The 12,636-nt window shown below is 43.4% G+C and overlaps 1 protein-coding gene across 2 annotated transcripts in view; it reads right to left on the bottom strand.

Moving 5' to 3' along the window:
- The window catches only part of ece2a (endothelin converting enzyme 2a), a 169,744-nt gene that overhangs the window by 78,324 nt on the left and 78,784 nt on the right, over positions 1-12,636 (bottom strand). The window lies entirely within an intron of this gene.

Here is a 12,636-nt window from a genome sequence, read left to right as displayed (position 1 = left end):
GTGTGTGTGTGTGTGTGTGTGTGTCTATTTGTACAGGTCTACTTGTGAGAAGCAGTAAAGTACTGTACTCAAGTACAATTTTGAGGTATGTTTACTTTACTGAAGTATTTCCATTTTTCAGTACTTTTTTTTTTTACTTTTTTTTTTTTACTTCCACTCCACTACATCTCAGAGGCAAATATTGTGCTTTTACTCCACTACAATTATTTTAAAACTTTAGTTACTAGTTACTTTGCAGATTTAAATTATTATATTACTAGAGTTTCGGGGGGCTACGCCCCCCTCAACCCCAGCCGCGCACGGGGCCCAGTGGGCCGCGTGTATATTGGGGTACTGAAATTGCTGGAGTAAAACTGTGGAAAAGTTAAAAAAAAAAAAAAAAAAAATTGAAAAAAATATATTTTTGATGTTTGAGGGGGACCCCCGCGGACCCCCTGCTGGTCTACGGACCCCCTGTGGAGTGTTGGGACGCGCGGGGCCCCCCCTGGAACATGGCGGAGCCCTTTGGTGTTTTTTTTTTTTTCATGAAGGTGGTTGCTTGTTTCTGGCGCTTGTTTTTAGAGGACCTGGCAACCTGAACTTGGCAACCCGACTTGTTTGTTTTTGTGTTTGGGATGAACATGGCACGTGAAGGACGGACATAGTGTGATCGAGACATGAGTGAAGTGAAAGTAACGGCCTGGGTGGAACAAAGGAGGTACGTAAGAAGGGGGGGGGGGGGTTGAAGCAAAGGAGCTGCGTGTGTGTTGGTGTGGAGGAGATGGGCAGAGTGCAATGGCAGCGCAACCCAGCGCATGCTGGCGGTGGCGTTACACCAGAAATGGTGCCTGGAGAAAATGGTGACCAAAACATTTTTTTGGAAAAAAAGGAAAAAGCCCCCGCACCGGCTGCCTGCTGTTGTGGTGATGAGGTCGTGCGCACGGTAAACGGTACGAAGCTGCCTCCCCTTCCGTTTTGTCCGACATTTGGTGAGTAGAATTAATTATGTTGCGCGGTGGAAAAGGTGTAGTGAGCAGTGAGATGTCCCCTACGCGAGGCGTAAATTCAGTGCGGGCGCCGTGGCGAGTCAGTTGGCGACATGTGGTCGGGCGGTGCGTTGTTTATTCGATAACAGAGCTGTGGGGTGTCGACACCGAGGGTGCGGAAGTCGGTCGCCATTTATATAGTTAGATAAAACATACATTAACCACTTTAGCCCTATTTATACCTAGGCTGTTTGAAAATAGCTCATCTACAAGCTCACAACGCGTCGCGGAGAGCAGCGCGTTTTCCGCTATAACGCAAGAGGGCTGTGTGTGTGAGAAGCTCGACTCAATATCACTTTGTTTCCCCAACGTCCAAACGGACCCTTACAGGTCTGTAACTCTGAGAGTGTACAAACGTTTGAAAAAGGCTTGAGAATCACTGACTGAACATCCTCGTCCATTAGACGGGAAACAAGATAAGATGCTTGTTAGCGTAATGAGCATCTAAACCCAGCTTCCTTTCCTTCCCCTGCCCCCCCCTCTCTCTCTCTCTCTCTCTTCTCCTCCTCCTCCTCCTTCTGTCTCTTCTCTCTGACGCCATTTTGTGCATTGCACTGGTTCCGGTACATTCCTGCCTGTGTTTTAACATTCCTTTTTTACCTTCACCATGAAACAGACTAGAGATTAAAGTCTGTCTCTCTCTCTCTCTCGTTCTCTGCCCTCCCTCACTGCCTCCCTCCCACCCTCCGTCTCGTCTTCTCTGCGTTCCTCCCATCCGTATCACACTGGCACACTGCTCATTAGCTTTCTGTCAGTCTTGGTGTCTCTCTCTCTCTCTCTCTCTCTCTCTCTCTCTCTCTCTCTCTCTCTCTCTCTCTCTCTCTCTCTCTCTCTCTCTCTCTCTCTCTCTCTCTCTCTCTCTCTCTCTCTCTCTCTCTCTCTCTCTCTCTCTCTCTCTCTCTCTCTCTCTCTCTCTCTCTCTCTCTCTCTTCACCCTCCATCACCGCCCCTCCCCTTGCCTTCTCTCTGTCAATTGCTGTATTTCAACCCAATCTCGCTCCCTTTTGCCTTCTACCATTCTATCTCTATATTTTATGTATCTCTCCATTTTGCCTTCTACCCCTCTCTCACTAAATCTCTGTCTTTAACACTCTCTCTCTCTCTCTCTCTCTGTCCGTCCATCTCTCTCCTTTGCTTTCTACCCCCCCCCCCCTCTCTCTCTAGCTCTCATACTGTCATACAGTTTTACTGTTCCTTCAATCAATTTTCCTGTACCATCCTTATTTGATTTGGCTCCTCTGTGTGTCAGTTTAACAAGCAGTGCAGAGCCAAGGTCTTCTTCAGGGGTATTCCCCCCTCTCTCTCTCTGTCTGTCTGTCTGTCTGTCTGTCTGTCTGTCTGTCTGTCTGTCTGTCTGTCTGTCTCTCTGTCTCTCTCCCTCCTGTCTTTTGTGTTTCGTTCGTCCCTTCTCTTGTCTTTCTGTGCCTCAGCTTCAATCGTATAGTGTTCCGGTTCCATTTTTTGTCTGCTCATGTTTTTGCTTCATCTCTTACAATTTCACGTGTTTATCCTGCATTTTGTGTGAGTTCTCTCTCCTCCTGACTGGATGAAATTGGTATCCCGACCTGAAAATGTATAGCTTTTCTGTTTACTAAAGAGCTAGACCTGTGTTACTGAACAAGCACCCTATATCAATGAATAGGCTACTATCAGAATATAGAGGTATTTAACACTTACAATAAATAAAGAAATAAATAATACTAGTAGTAATACTAGTGTCTGACCACAAGTACAAGAAGAACCTGAAGAACCAGAATTACCGCCCAAGTAAGTTACATTGATGCTGTGCAAATCCTTTCCATTCCCCGGACATCAAACCCGCGTTGTGATCCAAAAACACATCTTCCAGGTAGGCCTGTCACAATTAAAATTCAAACATAGTGGAAATAGTAGATCTACAAGCTCAATACGCTTGTAGATCTGCTATTTCCACTATTAATGTTTTTTTTTTTGCAGTATAAAGCAGTAGTTTTGTAGTATAAAGTAATTAAAATGTGTATGTTATTTGTCATGTCTACCTTGTGCACCTTTTCTTTATGAAGCCAAAGAGAAATGTGTTTTTTATTCATAATGTTCCAGAGTTCAACGATAAAAATCGTTAATCGCAATTATTTGAGTGACAATTAATCGTCAAGTAAAATCTCATGATCGTGACATCCTTATACTCCCAGGGGAAGTACTCTTCCAACGGAAGTAAGTCCCACACGGCCCTATAAAGACACAGGCTCTGCCTTACAGGTGGTTTCCAGGCTTTTGTCCTGTATGGGTGACATGAGAAAAGCCTTGGGAACGAGAGGCGATATACTCTTCACAATGACTCGATCTGCCTGTGACTAATCCAGCTGCTTATCCCATTCAATCCGGGGGACGCATGTCTGTCATTTTAGATTTCTTTGGCTCTTCAAAAAAATAGCAGATCTACAAGCTCATAGCGCGGCTCATAGCTCATTTTTTTAAAGCAAACATTTGTAAAATATTCTATTCCAGGGACCCCCCCAAGAAGCAAAGATTTTAGTCACAAATGTTCGTTGCAAGAATTTTCACGATTTTTCAAAAATTGCAGATATACAAGATCATAGCGCGGCACTCGGTGCCGCGCTATGATCTTGTATATCTGCTATTTTTGAACAGCCCAAAGAAACCTTAAAATGACAGAGATGCGTCTCAGGATTGAATGGTTTATTAGCAGTCAGTCAGCTTTGTGTGTGTCCTTTGTCTCGTGTAGCGAGACACGGTGATGCAGCGCGTGGAGCACGATGTGTCATCTCTCTCTCTCTCTATCTGAGTGCATCGCTATAGTCTCTCTTTCTGCGGCCGTGCGATTGATAAAAATCATCAAAGGAGACTCGACATGGGCGGCTTTCAAGCGATAATGGGTCATACATAGACTCATAGTATTCTTTCTCTGATAAGTCTGTAATATTTATGACTAGTGGGGCCAGCCAACTCCTCCTCCATGCCTTATAAGGGCATGGTCGCACGTGGGCGTCGGATGCATAAGCGTCACCGGACATTTACTCTTGCAAATAATTAACATTTAATGATTTAATTGCGTTTCTGTCGTTTAACATTGGAACGTTATGAATTAAAAACGTACATTTCTGTCAGGCTTTTAGGCTTCGTAAACAAAAGGTGTACAGATATGACAAATAAATAACATAAACATTAAATTACTTTATACTTTAAAAAAAAACATTAAGTAGAAATAGCCCAAACACTCAAAACACGTCGCACCGCCACGCGGTTTGAGCTGAAGATCGTCTATTTCCACTATTTTTTAAACATTTTTAACGTGGAGATAATGATGGCGATTAAGGAAAAAATTATTGCAATTATCGCCAATAATTGCGATTAGGCGATTATGTAATAATTGTGACAGGCCTAGTCGCCGTTCCCTTAAGTTCATCTCCTTTTGCAGTTTTCTGATCTGGTCTAGAGTGGATATAACTTGGTAGCTGGTAGCACAAATGATGCGTAGCTTGCAAGACTAGTTGGACCAGGCAAATATACTCGAGAGGTTCCACACATGCGCATTACTATGTGGGCGTATACAGTGTTATGCAAGACCCATATGTCATACCCTGCCGTGGCAATCAGCTGACCAATTGAGCGGGTTATTTAAGCTCACCTCAGTGTGTTCTTCCTTCCGCTGTATCTGTCCCTGGTTTGTTGGTACAGTATGGGCCCGTTTGCCGCCACCCCAGCACCACCGGTGGGCTCTGCTATTAGTTCTGTTCCCCATGTGGGGGCTGTTGTTGTTGTACATCTATCTCCCTGTTATTAATGGTTAATGATGGTTGACTAATTGTGCTGAGCAGGGAGAAAAATGTAGCAGAGTGTGAATGCCAAGATACAATATTATACTGTCACTTGTATTCCCATTCTATAATACAATATTGGTTCAATCTATTTGTGAGTTATCTGACTGAACTAGCGAGACTAGATTACTTGATTTGGCTTTCATGTGGGGGAACAAAAACAAAGTGGCGCCAAACGGAAAAAACACTTTTTAAGAAAGAAGAAAAATACAATATAGGCGAGGCCTAGACCAGTAGGTCTCAAACTTTTCGTGTCAAGGACCCCCAAATTGATACATATTTGGTCGCGGACCCCCATCTGAAAACGTTTTGTGCCACTTGACTAAAAGTACAAAAGTATTGGCATCAAAATACACTTAAAGTATGTGAGCTTGTAGATCAGCTATTTCAGCTATGGTCAAATTGCCAAAGTAAATATATACTGTAGGTCTGATGTGGTTTTGTAATAATAATCAAAATCAAAATCTACAAAGTAACTAGTAACTAAAGTTTTCAAATAATTGTAGTGGAGTAAAAGTACAATATTTGCCTTTGAGGTGTAGTGAAGTAGAAGTAAAAGTACTGTAAACTGGAAATACTCCAGTAAAGCAAAAATACCTCAACATTGTACTTAAGTACAGTACTTCAGTAAATGTACTTAGTTACTTTCCACCACTACACACACGCGCACACACATACGCACACGCACGCGCACGCACACGCACACACACGCACGCACGCACGCACGCACGCACGCACGCACGCACGCACGCACGCACGCACGCACGCACGCACGCACGCACGCACGCACGCACGCACACACACACACACACACACACACACACACACACACACACACACACGCACGCACACACACACACACACACACAACCACACACAGACACACACAACCACACACAAACGCCCACACTTGCTTCGTGACTGCTGTGTGGATGCAGGCAGAAGAAGAAGAGGTTCAGAAATACACTGACACAAAGGCATGGAGGAGAATAGAACTCTGTTCACTCTATCCAGCCCTCTGTCATCATCCCACACACACACACACACACACACACACACACACACACACACACACACACACACACACACACACACACAGAGCCCTTAGTGTTGGACACAGCACAGTAAACACTCGTTCTCTCAACCTTTTGACCGGGTGCCGGTCGGTCCACTGTTCCCCCAAGTACCATTGGTCCGACAGCGCCGGCATACATTGTACACTAAAGCCTATAAGCCAAACCTCACAAAAAACTGTGCCTAACCCATTAACTCATTCCCTGCCTAGAACGACTAAAACAACTTTTAAAAAAAGTTTTTTTTATTATTTTTTTACATTTAAAAAAAAAAAAATTGACCCAAAGACCAAGGAGATATGATTTTTCAAAGATCTAGACTCCCATCCACTTCCTTGTTAACTTAAAACTTAAAAATTCTGTATCTCGGCTCCTGAGTACTTTTTTTTTTCAATGAAAAATCTTGGCAGTGGGCAAACGCGGCCAGAAATAATTCAGACAGTGAATGAGTTAAGACCTATGAGGCCGCTTCTAAAACAAATCTAAATCCTAACAGTTTTTGGGGGAAAAATATAAAAAAATAATGTTCACGATTTTTACAAAATTTTTGAATAGCCAAATAAATCTAAAGTGACACAGATTCGTTCCAGGTCTTAATGGGCTACTGGGGCGCCACTGGCCTAGTGGTTAAGGGACATACCACATAATATACATAATATACCACATCATTTTAATGTTGTTTTATGCTTTTGCTTTTCTTTTTTGTTTCATTATTTAAATTAGTTGTACTTTTTCTGTAATTGTATTCTTGCACTGTAAAGCACTTTGAGCTGCATTTCATGAAAGGTGCTATACAAATAAAGTGTATTATTATTATTATTATTTTAATATAGGCTCTAATGCAAGTTGCGGGTTCGAGTGCAGAGTCCGATGACCTTTGCTGCGTGTCACTCCCTGTCTCCCTGTTTCCTGTTTCTCTCTCTACTGTGTAGGCTACTATATCAATAAAGGCAGAAAAGACCCCCCCCCCCCCCCAAAAAAAAACTATGCCTAAACCTGACCTCACACTACTCCGAGCCCCCTTTGAGGGGGTGATTCTGAAAGAGGCTAACCGTCTATGGAAGGGTCTGTCTGTGTGTGTGTGTGTGTGTGTGTGTGTGTGTGTGTGTGTGTGTGTGTGTGTGTGTGTGTGTGTGTGTGTGTGTGTGTGTGTGTGTGTGTGTGTGTGTGTGTGTGTGTGTGTGTGTGTGTGTGTGCGCATGCTTGCATATATACAGCATATATGTATGTATGTATGTATGTATGTATGTATGTATGTATGTATGTATGTATGTATGTATGTATGTATGTATGTATGTATGTATGTATGTATGTATGTATGTATGTATGTATGTATGTATGTATGTATGTATGTATGTATGTATGTATGGTTGCCAATCAGTGTGATAAATAAGCAGTCATACTAACACAAATACAACAGGAGCATAAGCCCTCATTAGCAGGTCTTGGAGGTGACAGCAGTAACACACAGTGGAATCCACAGTGTCAGTGTAACTATGAAAGTGTAGAAATGCACCTGTTAGGGTCTCACTGCGTGGAAGCGAAAAGAAAAGGTGCGTTAGAAAGGGGTGCGAGGGGGAAAATGGAGGGGAAGACAGGTGAGACAGGTGATGAACGGTGAGTAGATGGTATTATACTGTAAAGTTACATGTTTAAGCAATAACAATCCTTCTATAAATGTTTGCGTGTGGAAAGCCTGGTGACGCGAGGTTACTTACTTTAAACCCTTGAACATTTTGCCCAAAATAGCCGATCTACAAGCTCACAAACCCGTCATGTTGCGAAGCGTTGTGCTTGTAGATCGGCTATTTTCGGGAAAGGGATTTGGTGTAGAAGTAAAAAACAAACAAGTACAAAGCCAACTCAGGTCTGCTTTACTAAGTCTAGAACGGGGGTCTTTTTTTCAGGCCAAGGACCCCCTAGCTGATAGAGAGATGAAGCAGGGACCCCCCACTACTACATATTGGATTCATGTTAATGTGCATTTTCAGACATTTAACGACTTAAAACCCTCAATACTTTGTAAACTTGACCTTTTGGCTCCGTTATTGGTCTGGTCTTTTTACCCCTGTAAACTAAACGCCAAAAATAACCGATCTACAAGCTCACAACGCGCGACAAGCTTGTAGATCTGCTAAACTTGACCTTTGCTAAACTTGCTCGGTACTTGGTCTGCTCTTTTTTCCCTTGTACACAAAACCTCTAAGCCAAAGAAATAGCTGATCAACAAGCTCACAACTCGTCGTAGACACGTAGTGAGCTTGTAAATCTTCTATATTTCGGCCAGTGTTCCCCCCCAGAATAGGAATGCGAGGGTTCAAGTGGTTAATGTAAAAATAAAGTTCATATATCACACAAAGATGTGGCGCCCCCCCCTGCAGTATCTCTGAGGGAGGAGACCCCCCTAGGGGGTCCCGGACCCCCTGTTGAAGACTGCAGTGCCTCTTGAAGGGACATCAAATCCTCCCATCTGTTTCCTCAGACACGCTCACTCATCCTTCTTTAACCTATTGAAACCGGGAACGCGTCTGTGTGTAACCACTTTAATCCATATTTAATACTTTGGCTTTATTTTATTTATTTTTTATTTTTTCCTATTTTTTTCTATTTGTATATGTATTTGAATATATTTTTTAAATGGAATATTTTTTACTCATATCTTTGTTTCTGGTGTGGGGGTCCCTGGAACTAAATATTTTCAGAAGGGGGTCCGCAGCCAAATATATATCATTTTGGGGGTCCTTGACATGAAAAAGGTTTTAAGCACCACTGATATTATATAGAAACATACTATTTTTTTTCAGAAAACTGTTAGGATTTTGAAAACATTCTCAGAATCCCCCAGAAGCAAAGATCTGAGTTACAAATGTTCACTATGAGCTTGTATATCTGCTATTTTTGAATAGCCAAATAATTGTAAAATGACACAGATGCGTTCCCGGATTAAATGTGTTAATACCCCCTTCTGTCTGTTCTCTCTGTGTCTCTGTGTGTGTGTGTGTGTGCGCGTGCGTGCGTGCGTGCGTGCGTGCGTGCGTCCACAAGCATAGTAGTAGAATATAAGAAATAGACATTGTGAGGATAATCTTCCTGGTCCTCAATAAGAGAAATTAATATTTTATTATTATGTATGGTTATAATTGGGAAGTTCGGCTTATACAATTTAGGAAAAGATTCAGGTTTTAGTTTAGTTTAGTTTATTTCGATCCACATCAACAGCATCACAAAACGTACCACACTGTAATCCAATAATTCATTTTGGTTGATCGAAAAGGCATAGGCTGAAGCTCAAAGCTTATTTATGCCTATCCTTCCTACATGATGGCTTAGTTACATCAGTTCATATTAAATGAACGCTCAAAATATTTCGTAATTACATTCAAGACTACGTTGTTCGTAGTAATCGAACACTGGAGAATATTCAATATTTACATTCATGTCCTCATTCTTATACGCATATATACACATCCGAATGCATGCATATATACCATATCACACATTCTAATATACATACCGTTATATACAAACGCCAACACTACCACATCACCCCATACCCCTCAATCCATCAATGTCCTATAGTTACTACATAATATGTTAACATGTTATACTGAGCAGGCAACACTCCCTAATCGTTATAGATTATCATATATATATACAATATCATTTCCCAATAATAAAGTTGGGATTAGGCATTTAGAGGTTAGGTTTATAGGGGTTGGGGATAGTGTTATGCCTGATTACTTAGTTGTGCGCCTGTGTCGCACGCCAAAATAAAAATAGTAGATCTCCAAGCTCACAAGGCAATGCAGTGCGACACTTGTAGATCTGCTATTTTCGCCTTTAGGGTTGGGGTTAAAAGTGTGCGTGTAAGATGCAATGAATTAATAGCTTGATGTATTCAAATTTGTTTTGGAGGCCCCTGGCAGTAAATACTACATTTTCATAAATTAAATGTAGATTATTTGAGGCAGCCTAGCCTCTTACTCACACACACAAAATCATGGGTGTACATTTTTAAACAAGGTTTATTTGTTTTCACAAATATAATTCAACATTATTAATTAAGTGATCAATTATACATTTATTGTGTACACTTACAACTCCGAGACTCTCAGAGTTAAATTAACGCTAAGGCCGGCTGAACCAGAAAGGATTCCTTTCCCTCTCCCTGTTAGAAGATGCCACCTACATTGACCATCTTGATAATCACTAAAATTTTCAAGAGTTTTCAAAAATAGCAGATCTACAAGCTCATGGCGCGGCACTCGGTGCCACGCTATGAGTTTGTATATCTGCTATTTTTGAATAGCCAGAGAAATCTTAAAATGACACAGATGCGTTCCCAGATTGAATGGGTTAAAGTCATTGACTCACAGTGGTGGGGAATGTGACAGTACCCCCCCTAACCAGCTCCAAGCGTCTCACCGGGCTTCTCCTGATGTTAGCCGATGAGACCCTTTGTTCCGTTGTCGGCGTAACCGTTTGTCCGTGTGGCGGTTCTGGACAACCGGATCGATATATACATATATATAAATATATGCCTTGATAATGGGCATAGATAGACAGAAAGTCCCCTCACTGTGAGACGCATCCATCTTTGTTGCGTCTTATTCCTTCGTCTTCTTCCATCGCCGCGGCGTCGATGTCCGTGACGACCTGATCTCGCTGGTTCACCAGCGACACCAGTTCCTGCGTCAGGCGCTGTTCCGTCTCGCGCTGAGCGCCGGTCTTCACAATGTCTTTGACGGCGGCCATGACTCGCAGCTTTCTTTTCAGCAGCTCAAATCTCCTCTCCAGGTCCTCTTCCCGTCGTAGCAGCCTCAGGTGGTCCAGTCTGCGTACCAGGGCGTCCTTCTTGTCGACCAGAGCAAGCAACTCCTGAATCAGTAGCTCCTCCCTGTCGGGATCGCTTCCCGTCGCCATGAGGCGTCGCAGGGGTATCTTCACCGCGGCGGCTCGGCGGTCGATGTCTTTCTCCTCCGCTTCCAACGCCGCCAGTTGACTCTGGATGTACTCGGCGGCGTCCTGCAGACACACTGTCAACTCTTCTTCCTGTTGAGGAGGTGATTGGGACGCTACTGCTCTCTGACTTTCTGAAGTGGGTTTCTCCTTTTCTTCCTGTTGAGGTGATTGGGACTGTACTGCTACTCCCTGACATTCTGGAGTAGTGTTCTCCGTCTTCGTCGGTCCCGACTTGAACACTTTGGCAACCGTCCTGTTGCCTCGCGGAGACTCATCGCCACGGGTAAGAGTAACTGGGGTTGTTTTCTTGCCGACAGGCGGCATTTCCATGTCCGCTCGGGCCAGCGGGGAAGTTAACCCAGTAGCAGTGATAGACTCCTTGTCCTTGTCCTCCTCCTCGTTGCTCTCATTAAAGTCATCAAGGTTACCAATGTCCATGGATTTGATGCTCATCAGGCTAGAGGCCAGACTCTGCATGTCCTCATCGGTGGCTTTTCCGTCTCGAACAAAGAAACACGTCAGGGACAGTTTGAGCGTGGCCTCCACCACTTTGACCGACTGCGGCTTTAGCTTCAGTACCAGGTCGGCATGGCTGCGGGTGGGGCAGGCAAACTGCTTGAGGTTTACGCCGGCCGATGCCAGCACCTTACGATGACGACCCTTCTTTCCCTCACTTACGATGGCGAAGGTCCAGTCTTTATCCTCAAACTCATCTGAATCTGGGTCCTTGGACAATGTGACGGAGATCTCAACGTTCTCTGGCACCGGCCACACCACCATGCCTCTGTATGGGTTCGCGATGCCAGGCAGCCAACTGTGGAGCTCGGAGCACACGCATCTGTTCCTTCGGGTCCACACCACCCTCACCTTGTCTGGTTGCCATTTACCGGTGCATTCCAACACAAGGTCCTGGTAGGACGCAACAAACTGGAACTTTGAGGCTTTCTTGGCAACTCGTAGTCTTTTCCAAACAGAAGTCATTGTTAAGTTCTGGAACAAAGAACACGATCCGACTGTCTCTCTCAACCAACTATGGGCTTGTGATGTCACAGAGTGATGCATGTATCATAACTCTGTCTCTCTGTCAACAAACATGAGCTTGTGATGTCAGTGTGATGTCATCATCTAACTCTCTCTCTCTCTCTCTCTCAACACATTGTGAGTGTATGATGTCCCAGAGTGATGTCAGAGTGATGTCAGAGCGTGTCATCATCAGTGATATCATCAGGGCTACATAATGCACTGTACGTATTTACAGTGCATTATGCAGTCCCCAACGTAACAATATGTAACATACATAAAACAGAGTATACAGAGTAATAGGTATCAATAATCAGTCACCATAAATAATACACATAAATTACAAAACAGGGTTACAAGCACAAGATATTAAAGTATTTTTATACTCTAGAGGTTCAGGCCGCTATGCGGACCTGACACCTATGTCACATGAACTTGTCCCTTTCATGCCCATATATGGATATCTGTATCTGTCAGTCCCTGTCCCTTTTAGGCCCATATATGGAGATCCCTTATGTCATCAATATATGCCCATATATGGGCATGCTGATATGCCCATCTATGGATATCTCTGTATCCGTCAGTCGCACAGCGATCTCCATACTGTATATTGAGATCTCCATATATGGAGATCTCCATAATTGGAGATCCCTGATGTCATCAGTATATGCCCATATATGGGCATGCTGACATGCCCATATATGGAGATTTCTGTATCTGTCAGTCCTTGTCCCTTTA

This window comes from Gymnoscopelus microlampas (genome assembly GCF_963454915.1).
Source record: "Gymnoscopelus microlampas genome assembly, chromosome: 5".
In the NCBI taxonomy this organism is placed as follows: Eukaryota; Metazoa; Chordata; class Actinopteri; order Myctophiformes; family Myctophidae; genus Gymnoscopelus; species Gymnoscopelus microlampas.
The sequence above is the reverse complement of the archived record's forward strand: the minus strand, read 5'-3'. Positions and strand labels throughout refer to the sequence as shown.